General features: G+C 44.0%; 1 protein-coding gene and 1 pseudogene across 2 annotated transcripts in view; one reads left to right on the forward strand and one right to left on the reverse strand.

The window, feature by feature from the left end:
* Positions 1 to 13,114, reverse strand: part of LOC124788337 (complexin) — a 723,750-nt gene that overhangs the window by 384,466 nt on the left and 326,170 nt on the right. The gene's annotated exons all lie outside the window — the stretch shown is intronic.
* On the forward strand, positions 5,420 to 5,536 carry LOC124790600 (annotated as a pseudogene).

Below are 13,114 nucleotides of genomic sequence, written 5' to 3' on the forward strand. Positions count from 1 at the left end.
CCGGAAGCAGCGAGGGGGAAATGTGGCGAAATGTGAAACGATAGAGAGGGATCAGCAATTCAGAGAAGTGGGTTTTGTGTGTCGGGGGATGCACGAGTGAGAATTGGCAGTGGCGGTTGGATCGTGGCAATTAAGCTGGGTGTGAGGGGCTATGGGATAATGGCGACTAAACTGTCGAGAGGACAGGGCAGGGAGATGCCGTAACCGGTGTGGGGAGTAACAATCGGCTCGGACTTGTGGGCCAGAAGGAATTTATTATTTTATTTACTTAGTCTGCACAATTATATTCTATTGTCTAGATAGCTAAAATAGGCCATACGAGCCACATTTTATGTGTAATAAAACGCTATAATGGTCATTAGTCCTTGTAATATGTTAATAACACAAAGAAAAGCTAATACTATTAAAGAATATACAATGAAAAAAACACTTCTATCGCTACAGAGCTACTATCGACCCCTTGACCTGTAGTAATACAAATATTTTAATTCATTGTCACACAGTCGAACGTGTGCTAAGGGGGAGACATTACGTAAGTATAATGGTACTTTACGCCGACCAAAAAATTAAAAAAATCATTATATGTTGTTAAATTTTATTGATAACTTCCATTTTTGAATAGCTACTGATGTATAGGTAGGTTCCAGACCACGAAAATATCTTTTAACACAATCTTAGCAATACCTACGCATTTTAAATAATGGAGAGGGGAGATGGGTACTTTGAGGCCACCACAAAAAATTAAAAAATACATGTTTTGTGAGTTATCATTGTCTTTTATTCACAACACATTTTTAAAGACATATAAATGTATAAGAAGGGTCCTGAACTTGAAAATATAAATGTGTCATTTGTAGCAAAAAGTCATATTCACTAATAAGATTTAAATTTTTTTTGTTTGCTTTTCTGAAAGAATAAAACAGTTTTGGAATCTGGTATAAAAAATCTTTAAGATCAATAAATATTTTTTCAGAATTTTAAATTATGAAGAACACAACTACATTACAATATTTTCTAAAAGTGAGCGTAAAGTAACTCTCACTTCCCCTCCCCTTTGGTATTGGGAGAGTTAAGGCTTTGTACCTGTAGGAAAAATAGGATTAAGATTTTATGTTCATGTCACTATTCATGCAAGGAAGGCAAGAAGATTATACTTAGCGTTCCGTCGACGACGAGGTTATTAAAAACAAAGAAGAAATTCCATAAAGACTCTATCTTTGGTCTCTCCGCATTATTTCTCAAAATTTTGCGTTCTTTTTGCGATTGTTGATACGTGCGGCCGGCATCTGTTGGTCGTCCATAGAATATGTGTCTGCAAAGACACGAATATATGACGCACACCTGTCTCCGAAAACGTCACACAGTATCTGAAAAACTTCTGTTGCTGCCTTTCGTAAAGCCGGCCGCTGTGGCCGAACGTTTCTAGGCGCTTCAGTCCGGAACCGCGCTGCTGCTACGGCCGCAGGTTCGAATCTTGTCTCGGGCATGGGTGTGTGTGATGTCCTTAGGTTAGTTAGGTTTAAGTAGTTCTAAGTTCTAGGGGACTGATGAACTCAGATGCTAAGTCGCATAATGCTTAGAACCATTTGACTTTCGTAATTTTTACAAAAGAACTTGTTTACTTTTAGCATACGACACGTTCTGGCGAAGCACAAGAACGTGTGTGTCAAGCGGCTCTGTTCTGGAACTTCAAAATTGCCACGGAGTGAAGTAAAAAAAAATAATGTTTGTCACTACTGCAACACGACAAAAGGTTTCTTAGCATTGCTAACAGTATGGTATCTTTTGTTGCAGTCAGGCGCGGATGCACAGGATGGGGGAGGAGGGGGGGTCATGATACCTCTAGAAATATTTTAGTACAAGCATCTATATAGGGTGATCTGAATGTCTTTCATATGCTAGATAGGTACAACTATGCTGTTTGTGGCAAGTGGTAGCCAAACTCATGAAGATTTTTACCGATACGGTTACGCGTGTGCTCCGTTTGTTGCCCGTATGATGTGTAGGCAATACTCAATTCCTCTCCGTGTCTTTTGCAACATCTCTTCTGTCACCGCCTCTCCACCATTTCGTATCCGTACCATAAGAGTTTGCACATCAGGAACTGGTGAACTGAAGGCTTCATCCTCAGCGTGTCTGTAAACTTGGGGCGCTCATGTTGCCCCAATCTACTGATCGATCAGACCGGAAAGGTTTCATCCAAGAACTGGTGAACAAATAACCCCCAGTGTTATGGTCCACCGTCTAGTTGAAACACTATCCATGTCTGAAATTCCTGTAAAGTTTCTGCAGCAGCACTTGAAGAAGTGCACCAACCAAAGGTATCATTTGCAACAGATTGCATTGCTGTATCTAGCATATTTCCTTATAAATAAATCTTTTGTTCACCTGTACCTCTACACATATAAATTGGAAAATTTCTCACCTAACATTTGAAGAGTAAGTCGAATGAAAAGCAAGAGTATTCTAAACGGCAAGGAATAGTACAAACGACATGCTATGTTTAACAGAGGATATCTTACAACTGCGTGCCTTGTGACCTGTCCACAAGGGCAATCGGCTGACTGTCTGCAGATATCATTCCAGCCAGCAAAAGAAGCACGTTCATAGGTTCTCAGTACTTGAAATTTAACAAGTTTTAATGTTGTTACATATATGTTTTCATTGTTATGTATACATGTTTATAAATCAATTTCCCTGGGATCTGTTTTCGGGCTGTATGTGAAGGTTGAGGGGAATTACTGTAGGAATTTTAATACAATTTCACTGATAAGTAGGGGCTCATTCACGAGGAACATTTTTAAATAAAATATATAATTATATTAATGATGAGTTTCAATACATGTAATTTTATCTGTTCCGTATTTACAAGCGACAGCTCGTGGCAGTGATGGGAGGTACGACAGAGTCAGCTACACAGTAGGCCGTATCTGGTGGGAAAAGCAGTACAGATAACAGCCGCCGCAGCTCCATAGAGGAGTGAAGCTTGACCAGAATCTATATCTTACGACCCTTGCTACATTTTCCTCTCTGTATCAGGAAGAAGAAATTGACATCCGTGGCGTAGGGAATAAATGGAAAGAGCTGAAAACAAATTAGTCGCCAGGTCCACATGGAAACCCAATTCGGTTTTACAGAGAGTAATATACGACACTGGCGTCTTACTTAACCTAGATTTACCGCGAATCTCCCGCCTACCGAAAAGTCCCAAATGAACAGAAAAGAAGGCAGGTTACTTCTTAATATCAGTTTGCTGCAGAATTATTGAGAACATTCCATAAATTACTCCGAGACAGAACAGCTGCTGTCGACAAATCAGCAAGGGTGTAGAAAACATCGCTCGTGCGATACTCATCTTGCCTTTGTGTCACATGATATCCTTCAAAACACAGATGTCCGCAGCTCGTGGTCTAGTGGCTAGAGTTACTACCTCTGAATCACAGGGTACCGGGTTCGATTCCCGGACGGGTTGGGGATTTTCTCTGCCGGGGATGGGGTGTTTGTAACGTCCTCATCGTTTCATCATCATCCTCATCATTCATGACAGTGGCTACAAAGGACGTTGAAAAAACTGGGACTTTGTACGGGCACTGATGACCGCGCAGTTGAGCGCCCCACAAACCAATCATCATCATCGTCATCGTCATCTACAAACGATAGATAGAGGGCAACAGGCAAACTCTATATTCCACGTTTTCCGGAAGGCACTTGACACGAGCATGCGGTTTAGGTTTCCAGAAACGCGAGTGACTCGAAGACTTTTTGAGTAATAGAAATCAGTACGCGGTTCTCGAGGGCGAATATTCGTCAGAGGCGCGGGAACCGTCAGGAGTGCCCCAGGGAAGTGTGTAGGACCGCTTCTATTCATTGTATACATAAATCACCTGAAGAAAAGGGCGAGCAGCAATTTACGGCTGTTTGCTGATGGCGTTGTGGTGTACGGGATGTTGAGTGACTCTAGGAATAAGCAAGGTGACAGACAAAATATCTAATGGGTGTGATAAAAGGCAGCTAGTTCTAAATGTCGGAAAAGTGTAAGTTAATGCAGATGAGCGGAAAAAAACCCATAATGTTTGATTACAGCATTATTAGTGCGCTGCTTCACACAGTCACTTCGGTTAAATATCCAGGCGTAAAATTGCAAACCGATATTAAATGGAATTAACAGTTCAGGTTGGAAGGGGAAAGGCGAATGCTTAACTTCGTTTTATTTGAAGAGTTTTGGAAAGGTGTAGCTCATCTATAAAGGAGATGGCGTAAGAACTCTAGTTTGACCTATTCTTGAGTACTGTTCGAGTGTTTGGGATCACCAGGTCGGACTGAAGAAAGACTGCCGGCCGCTGTGGCCGGGTGGTTCTAGGCGCTTGAGTCCGGAACCACGCGATTGCCTCGGTCGCAGGTTCGAATCCTACCTGGATGTGTGTGATGTCCTTAGGTTAGTTAGGTTTAAGTAGTTCCAAGTTCCAGGGGACTGATGACCTTAGATGTTAAGTCCCATAGTGCTCAGAGCCATTTGAACCATTTTTGAGAAAAGAGATAGAAACAATTCAGAGTCAGAGGAGTGCTGCTAGAATTGTTACCAGCAGGATCAAACAACACGCAGATATAACGGAGATGATTCGTGAACGCAAATGGGAATCCCTGAAGGATAGACTACGCTCTTTCTGCAACGCAATATTGCGCAAATTTAGAGAAATCGCACTTGAGGCCGAGTGCAGACCGATTTTAATCCTGACAAAGTACATTTCGCGTAAGGACCATGAAAATAAGATGGGAGAAATTACGGCTGGTATGGAGGCTTTTAGACAGTGGTTTTTTCCTAGCTCGGTTTGCGAGTGGATTAAAAAAAAATGACCACAATTGGTACAAGGTATCCTACGCCATGCGCCGTATGGTGGTTTGTGGAGCATGAATGTAGATGCAGATGTAGATGAAGGCTAATCTGAAGAACTACTACAAAGATATTCGTGCTGTTTTCACTGATCATCTGATTCACGAGGAACGTTTGTGTATTCAGTTTATTGCCGCTAAGCCAGACAAGTGGTCTGGTCGTAGATACTTATTGCGAAGCCAGAGCAGGTCGTTAGTTATTATTAAAATCGTAGGAAATTTGGAAATTTGTGGTAAGGTATTATGGGACCAAACTGCTGAGTTGATAGGTCCCTAGGCTTACACACCACTTAAATCATTTACGCTAAGGACAACACATACACCCATGCCCAAGAGACAAGAATAACTTCCGATGGGAGGATCTGCGCCAATCGTGACAAGGCGTCCTAGACCGAGCGGCTACCCTGTGCAGCAAAATCGTAGGAAGGTGAAACACTAATAACCTCTGACCCGCCCAGAAATGAACTCTGGATTACCACCTGGTTGCAGACGCCAACCTAGCTATAATTTAGCTTATTAATATTGTGGTGGCAACGGCCTTGCCGCAGTGGATGCACCGGTTCCCGTGAGATCACCGAAGTTAAGCGCTGTTGGGCGTGGCCGGCACTTGGATGGGTGACCATCCAGGCGCCATGCGCTGTTGCCATTTTTCGGGGTTCACTCAGCATCGTGATGCCAACTGAGGAGCTACTCGACCGAATAGTAGCGGCTTCGGTCAAGAATACCATCGTAACGACCGGGAGAGCGGTGTGCTGACCCCACACCCCACCTATCCGCATCCTCCTCTGAGGATGACACGACGGTCGGATGGCCCCGGTTGGCCACTCGTGGCCTGAAGACGGAGTGCATATTGTGGTACTGGGGTGCTGAAATTGAGGAATATTAATTTAAAATGAGACTGAAGTATTAATTTAACGTGTTAAAGACAAAATGCCCGTCTGCATTGAACTATAATTAAGAAGAAATACGGGAAACAGAAAGAAACTTTAAAAAAATAAATTACACGTTTATAAGTGATGAAGCATAATGTTGCTGCTCTTATATATGTCGTGTCCTTGAGAAACGTTTGTTGTTCAGCAAGAGAGATTTTCTTCTTTACCTTCAAATGAGGGGTATCTAAAAACGTTCGTCTCATTTCTTGCCAATTACGGAGGGGAAAAAAGCCCTTTTAGGAATCGTAAGTAAGAGAAATGCGCGGAAAGCTCGCAGTCCATTGGGTGGCTTGAAGACGGAGATGAAGAAGGCTTGGTGGAGCGCCATCATCCAGCGTCCTAATTTATAACTTCTCGTCCGCCTCTTTTTACCTCAAACATTTCCGTTACATTAATCAGACGCGAGGACTTTGCAGTGAAAATGGACGGTCGTCAGGGAGGGCCTTTTTGATTAATTATTCGCGGAAGTTGACAAATTAATGCGGCCGTCGCGTTCTGTGAGCGAGGAGCCAGCCAGCCAGCCGCCCGGGGCGGGGCGGCGCGGCGCGGTGCATGCCGGGATTACGGGACGCCCGCGGCCCGCGACGATAAATTGTGGCGGCTTCCCTCCCGACAGAGCCGGTCTAACGTGCGATACATGGGAGCAGCAGAGGCAGCGTCAACGGTATTGTATCGTTTCAGCACAAAACACGGGTGCTTCTGAGATGACGCGTACTGTTTCTCGCGACTGCAGATAATTTCAGCGTTAGACAGATTCCCTGAATCCTATGAAATGTTTAAGGTTCGAGCTACCTAGTTTGTTAATGCTTATGCGTCGGACGGGCTTGCAAGTACCAGGGTGGCATCCCCGTATATCACATTTGTTACTAACTTACTTTATTTGTTACTAATGACAAGAAAGGCTCTCTTCGATTGTGTTTTGGATAAGATCGTCCAGTAAATGAGGAAGAGAACCGGACACTAAAGGACTGCTCAACGACGTATAGTTTGGAAGATAAGTGCGGACTCAAAGTTTCAAAAATGGTTCTAATGGCTCTGACAAGGGAACCTCCCCAGCGCACCCCCCTCAGATTTAGTTATAAGTTGGCATAGTGGATAGGCCTTGAAAAACTGAACACAGATCACTGGAGAAAACAGGAAGAAGTCGTGTGGAACTATGAAAAAAAATAAGCAAATTATACAAACTGAGTAGTTCATGAGCAAGATAGACAACATCAAGGATGAAATCACCTCAGGCGCGCCATGGTCCTGTGGTTAGCGTGAGCAGCTGCGGAACGAGAGGTTCTCGGTTCAAGTCTTCCATCCAGCGAAAAGTTTACTTTTTTTTATTTTCGCAAAGTTATGGCCTGTCCGTTCGTTCATTGACGTCTCTGTTCAGTGTAATAAGTTTAGTGTCTGTTTTGCGACCGCACCGCAATACCGTGCGATTAGTAGACGAAAGGACGTGCCTCTCCGATAGGAACCGAAAACGTTTGATCGCAAGGTCATAGGTCAGCCGAGTCCTCCACAGGAAAACACGTCTGATATATTCTATACGACACATGACAGGAATATGTTGTCGACCCGCCTAACTCGTACACTTGGTGAATGGGTAAAAAGATTCTTCTACCTTGCCCGATTTAGGTTTTCTTGTGGATATGATAATCACTCCCCAAAAAGTGATGAAAACATAAGAGTTTGTCACATAAACTGCAACAAATGAATGCAACTGTTTCACAGTCGCATAGTTTTCCCTGTGCTCTGTCAAAACATATGTTTTTAACGCTTTCAAATTTTTCCGTGTGTAGACCGTCAAATCCTGCATATGTCCAAGCAAATCTGAACATGTCGTGGAATTTTGGAGAGCGAAAATGATTATGTGTGAGTGCCTGAACTTTGATAATTGTCTGAAAATAAAATATTAAACTCTCCACTCGAGCGGAGACTCGAACCAAGGACCTCTCGTTCCGCAATTGCTCATGCTAACCACGGGACCACGGCGCTCCTGAGCTCAGCCTATCCTTGATGTTGCCTATCTTGCGCATGGACCACTCAGTTTGTATATTTTGCTTATTTTTTTTCATAGTTCCACACAACTTCTTCCTGTTTTCTCGATTGATCTGTGATCAGTTTTTCAAGGCCTATCCACTGTGCCAACTTATAACTAAGTCGGAGGGGGGTGCGATGGGGAGGTTCCCTTGTGAGCACTATGGAACATCTGTGGTCATCACTCCCCTAGAACTTAGAACTACTTAAACCTAACTAACCTAAAACAGCACACAATACCCAGTCATCACGAGGCAGAGAAAATCCCAGACCCCAACGGGAATCAAACCCAGGAACCCAGGCGCCGGAAGCGAGAACGCTACCGCACGACCACGACCTACGGACCTTAAAGTTTCCTTTTAAAAACAAAATATATGAAAAAAACAAGAAAAATAAAGCTGCCGCCATAACCTAATAAAGGCGTACAGTAAAACAGAAAGAACAGCACCTTTAAACATCTCGGAGAAATAGTACAACTGAAACTAGCGAAATAGATGCCAACAACAACAGGTGAGACAACATGACCATTGTTTTCCGCAGGACACCATGCTTCATACAAGAGAAAGCAATCACAAGACGAGCTAAAATGAGTCACGTTGAGATTAGAACGGTGTGTGCATGCCAGTGAGTGCCTCCGAATGCCACGAATGTCAGGACTAAAAACAGCTGAAAATTTCGAGAGAGGTCCTCCGAAAGATAATTGATCCAAAGATCGTAAATGGGCGGTATAGGTTACGAGGGAGAAAAAAATTGCAGAAGGAAAATCAACGATAGTTACGTCAGTGAGGAAAAGAAGACTAACGTTTTACGAACGTCTGTTTGTAGGATGGATGAGAAGATGCTGAGAAAATAAATTTTCAATATACTTGACGTCAGGCCTAAAGTTTCGCACAAATGGTTCAGGGAAGTGAGAAAGGATCGACAAAGGTCTCGATTATGTCGCTGAATATGTCAGAGAGCGTAAACTGTAGGTCAGAGTTCTACCGCTAGAAAGGCTTTCATGATTAACAGAAAATGAGCAGGGGATGGACAAAGAAAAGGAGAAAGCTTATCAAAAAAAGAATATCAAGATTTTCGACTGCAAAGAAGGTTTCAGGTTTTGCGCAATTGTCACCTAACATGGTCTCTAATGGCCAAATGGAATAAAAAACCAAATGAAAATTTTGAAATAAGAACGGTCTTAGAATCAAATTTCAGTGTTTGAATTTATTTTGCACATGGTTTCTTGTGTCCAGCCGTTCGTAGTCACACAATCCCATCTCGCTATCAAAATTCTATTCTTATCTCTGGGCAGTCCGTTTACTCCAGATATCAGATTGGTAGTACACTCACAGTTAATTTAACTGTGTTCGGTTAGCTGCTCCAATACTCGCGATCGAGAAACTTTATAGTCTATGTTTTAAACATGTTCAGTAATCAGTATACCGTTATTATAAGCAAGGGGCCATCGATGGGAAATTTCACGTAAATCAGATCAAACGTGTCCTAAATTTAATAGTTTATTGTGGCTCGATTATTGGTACTCTTGAAGTTATTGTAGCATCAGACTTCACACAATACTAAATCACTATAAAATTAGTCGTGATCCATTTCACTCCAGTCAAACAGACTTGACTGTACACAGTTAAATCCTTGACGGACCACCTATTCTAGCACAACCATGTGCTCCGCATTCCTTAGTCACACTGTCGTCCCTCGACGGAAATTCCCACAACCTCACGCTGGGCGCGTGCCACCTCGAAGAGGCGGAAGAAGAAATAAATTACATCGACTGATTTAGCGCAAGCGATACGGTTACATGGCGGATGGAACAAAATGATATGAAGTCATGTGCAAGGAGCAAAAATATTCCTGGTGTTCTACAAATACACTCCTGGAAATTGAAATAAGAACACCGTGAATTCATTGTCCCAGGAAGGGGAAACTTTATTGACACATTCCTGGGGTCAGATACATCACATGATCACACTGACAGAACCACAGGCACATAGACACAGGCAACAGAGCATGCACAATGTCGGCACTAGTACAGTGTATATCCACCTTTCGCAGCAATGCAGGCTGCTATTCTCCCATGGAGACGATCGTAGAGATGCTGGATGTAGTCCTGTGGAACGGCTTGCCATGCCATTTCCACCTGGCGCCTCAGTTGGACCAGTGGTGTACGGCCAGTGTAGGAGATCGCTCCCCACACCATGATGCCGGGTGTTGGCCCTGTGTGCCTCGGTCGTATGCAGTCCTGATTGTGGCGCTCACCTGCACGGCGCCAAACACGCATACGACCATCATTGGCACCAAGGCAGAAGCGGCTCTCATCGCTGAAGACGACACGTCTCCATTCGTCCCTCCATTCACGCCTGTCGCGATACCACTGGAGGCGGGCTGCACGATGTTGGGGCGTGAGCGGAAGACGGCCTAACGGTGTGCGGGACCGTAGCCCAGCTTCATGGAGACGGTTGCGAATGGTCCTCGCCGATACCCCAGGAGCAACAGTGTCCCTAATTTGCTGGGAAGTGGCGGTGCGATCCCCTACGGCACTGCGTAGGATCCTACGGTCTTGGCGTGCATCCGTGCGTCGCTGCGGTCCGGTCCCAGGTCGACGGGCACGTGCACCTTCCGCCGACCACTGGCGACAACATCGATGTACTGTGGAGACCTCACGCCCCAGGTGTTGAGCAATTCGGCGGTACGTCCACCCGGCCTCCCGCATGCCCACTATACGCCCTCGCTCAAAGTCCGTCAACTGCACATACGGTTCACGTCCACGCTGTCGCGGCATGCTACCAGTGTTAAAGACTGCGATGGAGCTCCGTATGCCACGGCAAACTGGCTGACACTGACGGCGGCGGTGCACAAATGCTGCGCAGCTAGCGCCATTCGACGGCCAACACCGCGGTTCCTCGTGTGTCCGCTGTGCCGTGCGTGTGATCATTGCTTGTACAGCCCTCTCGCAGTGTCCGGAGCAAGTATGGTGGGTCTGACACACCGGTGTCAATGTGTTCTTTTTTCCATTTCCAGGAGTGTATTTACAGAAGGTCGGAAAAGTATTTCCTTTTTAATAATGTTGTCATGTCTTACCCAGTACCGATGGAAGCATCAGTAAACCTGACAAAATCTTCATTAGTAGGTTTTGGCACTCGATTAGAATTAATTACAGCTTGAAACCGATGTGGGATGGACAAACATAAGTCATGCTTAATAGTTAAAAGAGATACATGCTGACTCTTACAGCAAAGGAAGGCGGAGAAAATCGACTACACAGCTTGTCCTCCACAATAACCGTCCACATTCAATTAAAGTGAGAGCCCAGAGTTCACGGTAAGAGCAGCTCCTTTCAAAGATGAGTCGAGCACGCCGTCCGGATGTTGTGGCTAGATGTGGCACCCGACGCTCCATGTCTGAGCAGTCTGTTACAGACAGGTGGATGATGAAAATGGCAGAAATTCACGAGCTGCTCGACTGGGATAGTAATCGATGCAAGACGCTTGTCTCATAGTTAGTTGTAAAACTACTGTAGGCTATCAGAAGTAAGCGTAGACTACAGTAATGGAAATGCCGGGTGCAAGTCCTTCGAGTTCACGTCACTTCGGCGACTTGCGTGTCGATAGGGATGAAATGATGATGATAAGGACAACATAACACCCAGTCCCTGAGCGGAGAAAATCTCCGACCTAGCCGGGAATCGAACCCGGGCCGTTAGGTATGACTTTCGTTGCGCTGACCACTCAGCTACCAGGGGTGGACTAGACTACAGTAGTTTTGCTAGTAACCTTGGTCAGTTAAAATTGTAACGGCATTTCTTGTACGTTAGTAGTGTTGCATACTTATCAGGCGTTACCTCATTTCGATCGCTTTGGCTCAAATGGCTCTGAGCACTATGGGACTCAACATCTTGGGTCATAAGTCCCCTAGAACTCAGAACAGCTTAAACCTAACTAACCTAAGGACATCACACACACCCATGCCCGAGGCAGGATTCGAACCTGCGACCGTAGCAGTCCCGCGGTTCCGGACTGCAGCGCCAGAACCGCACGGTCACCGCGGCCGGCTTCATCGCTTTGTTTGCGTAAACAACCAATGTATTAGTAGATTCCCTTTGGAACTGGAAGTGGTCAACCGTCTAAAAACCGAGTTACGATATATATAAAGCTACAGAAAATTTCGTTCTACATAGTTACTCCCCTGTCTCTTATTAAAAAATGAGTAGCAGTTAATGCAAATTCAAACTGTTAATGTTTAATTCAGGTTTTGTTCGAAAACTGTTGATTTCTAACGTGAAAGAAAGCGATGTTCTAACAAAAAGCAATACAGATTTATCACGTAGCGCTAGAAAACTCAATTTCCTAAAAAAAGGTAAAATTAAGAAAAAACAACACAAACGTTTCAGACATCGCTACAATACTTCGTCGAACTTCTATAAAACATGTTTCTTTTATTCATAAACAACTTTCGCATATGTCAATAATAAAAACAAACACTTGGCTTTGATTAAGATCAAGAACGTTCCATGAAGTACAAAATAACAACGATAATTACACAGATTTTTATGTTTGTGCATGTAAATTGTGCTTGTGTAAAAAGTAAGTGCTTTGGTTACATAAAATCGCGTAAAGTATGCGATCAACTAATTTTTATTCCTTATGAAATGCAATTTATATCTTGTAGGAATGTAAAATAAACAATGAACTAACACTGAGTCATACGTGGTTCTAATTATGTGAAAAACAAGCAGAGAAACAAACAAAGAGAAGTCGTCGGCTCCCAGTTTCTCTCGCATACATTTATGTTTCTTTCCCTACCAATGCCTACAATATGACAGGTAATCCTGCCATTTATTACATGATTTGTATCCTGCCCCGAAACTACCGAACCGTAATTTCGATGGAGTGCAGCTCTAGTTACAGCGTATCGTATATTACACCAGAAATTGGGTTCACAGTGTCTACGGTGAATCCTCAATATCGCAAAGACAACGTTTCAGCACGAATTAACCACCACACAGAAGAACCAGATATGTTTGACCAACGGATGTCACATGGCCTTCTCAGAGACGAGAGAAAAGAGTCTGGCAAATATTACAACGCAAGGCGTTGCTGGAAACAGCAGGTAGAGAGACGATAGAAGGAAAAAAATTCGCAGGGTCAAGACTTTATATGCGCACGAAAGGCAAATCATCGATGTTGTGTGGCTTACGACAGTTATGCCTACATGAAAAAGTTGGTGACAGGAATGAAGAACTGCATTAAACCAGCCTCAGGGTTGATGAA

The sequence above is a fragment of the Schistocerca piceifrons genome, chromosome 3, assembly GCF_021461385.2.
Source record: "Schistocerca piceifrons isolate TAMUIC-IGC-003096 chromosome 3, iqSchPice1.1, whole genome shotgun sequence".
Taxonomy (NCBI): domain Eukaryota; kingdom Metazoa; phylum Arthropoda; class Insecta; order Orthoptera; family Acrididae; genus Schistocerca; species Schistocerca piceifrons.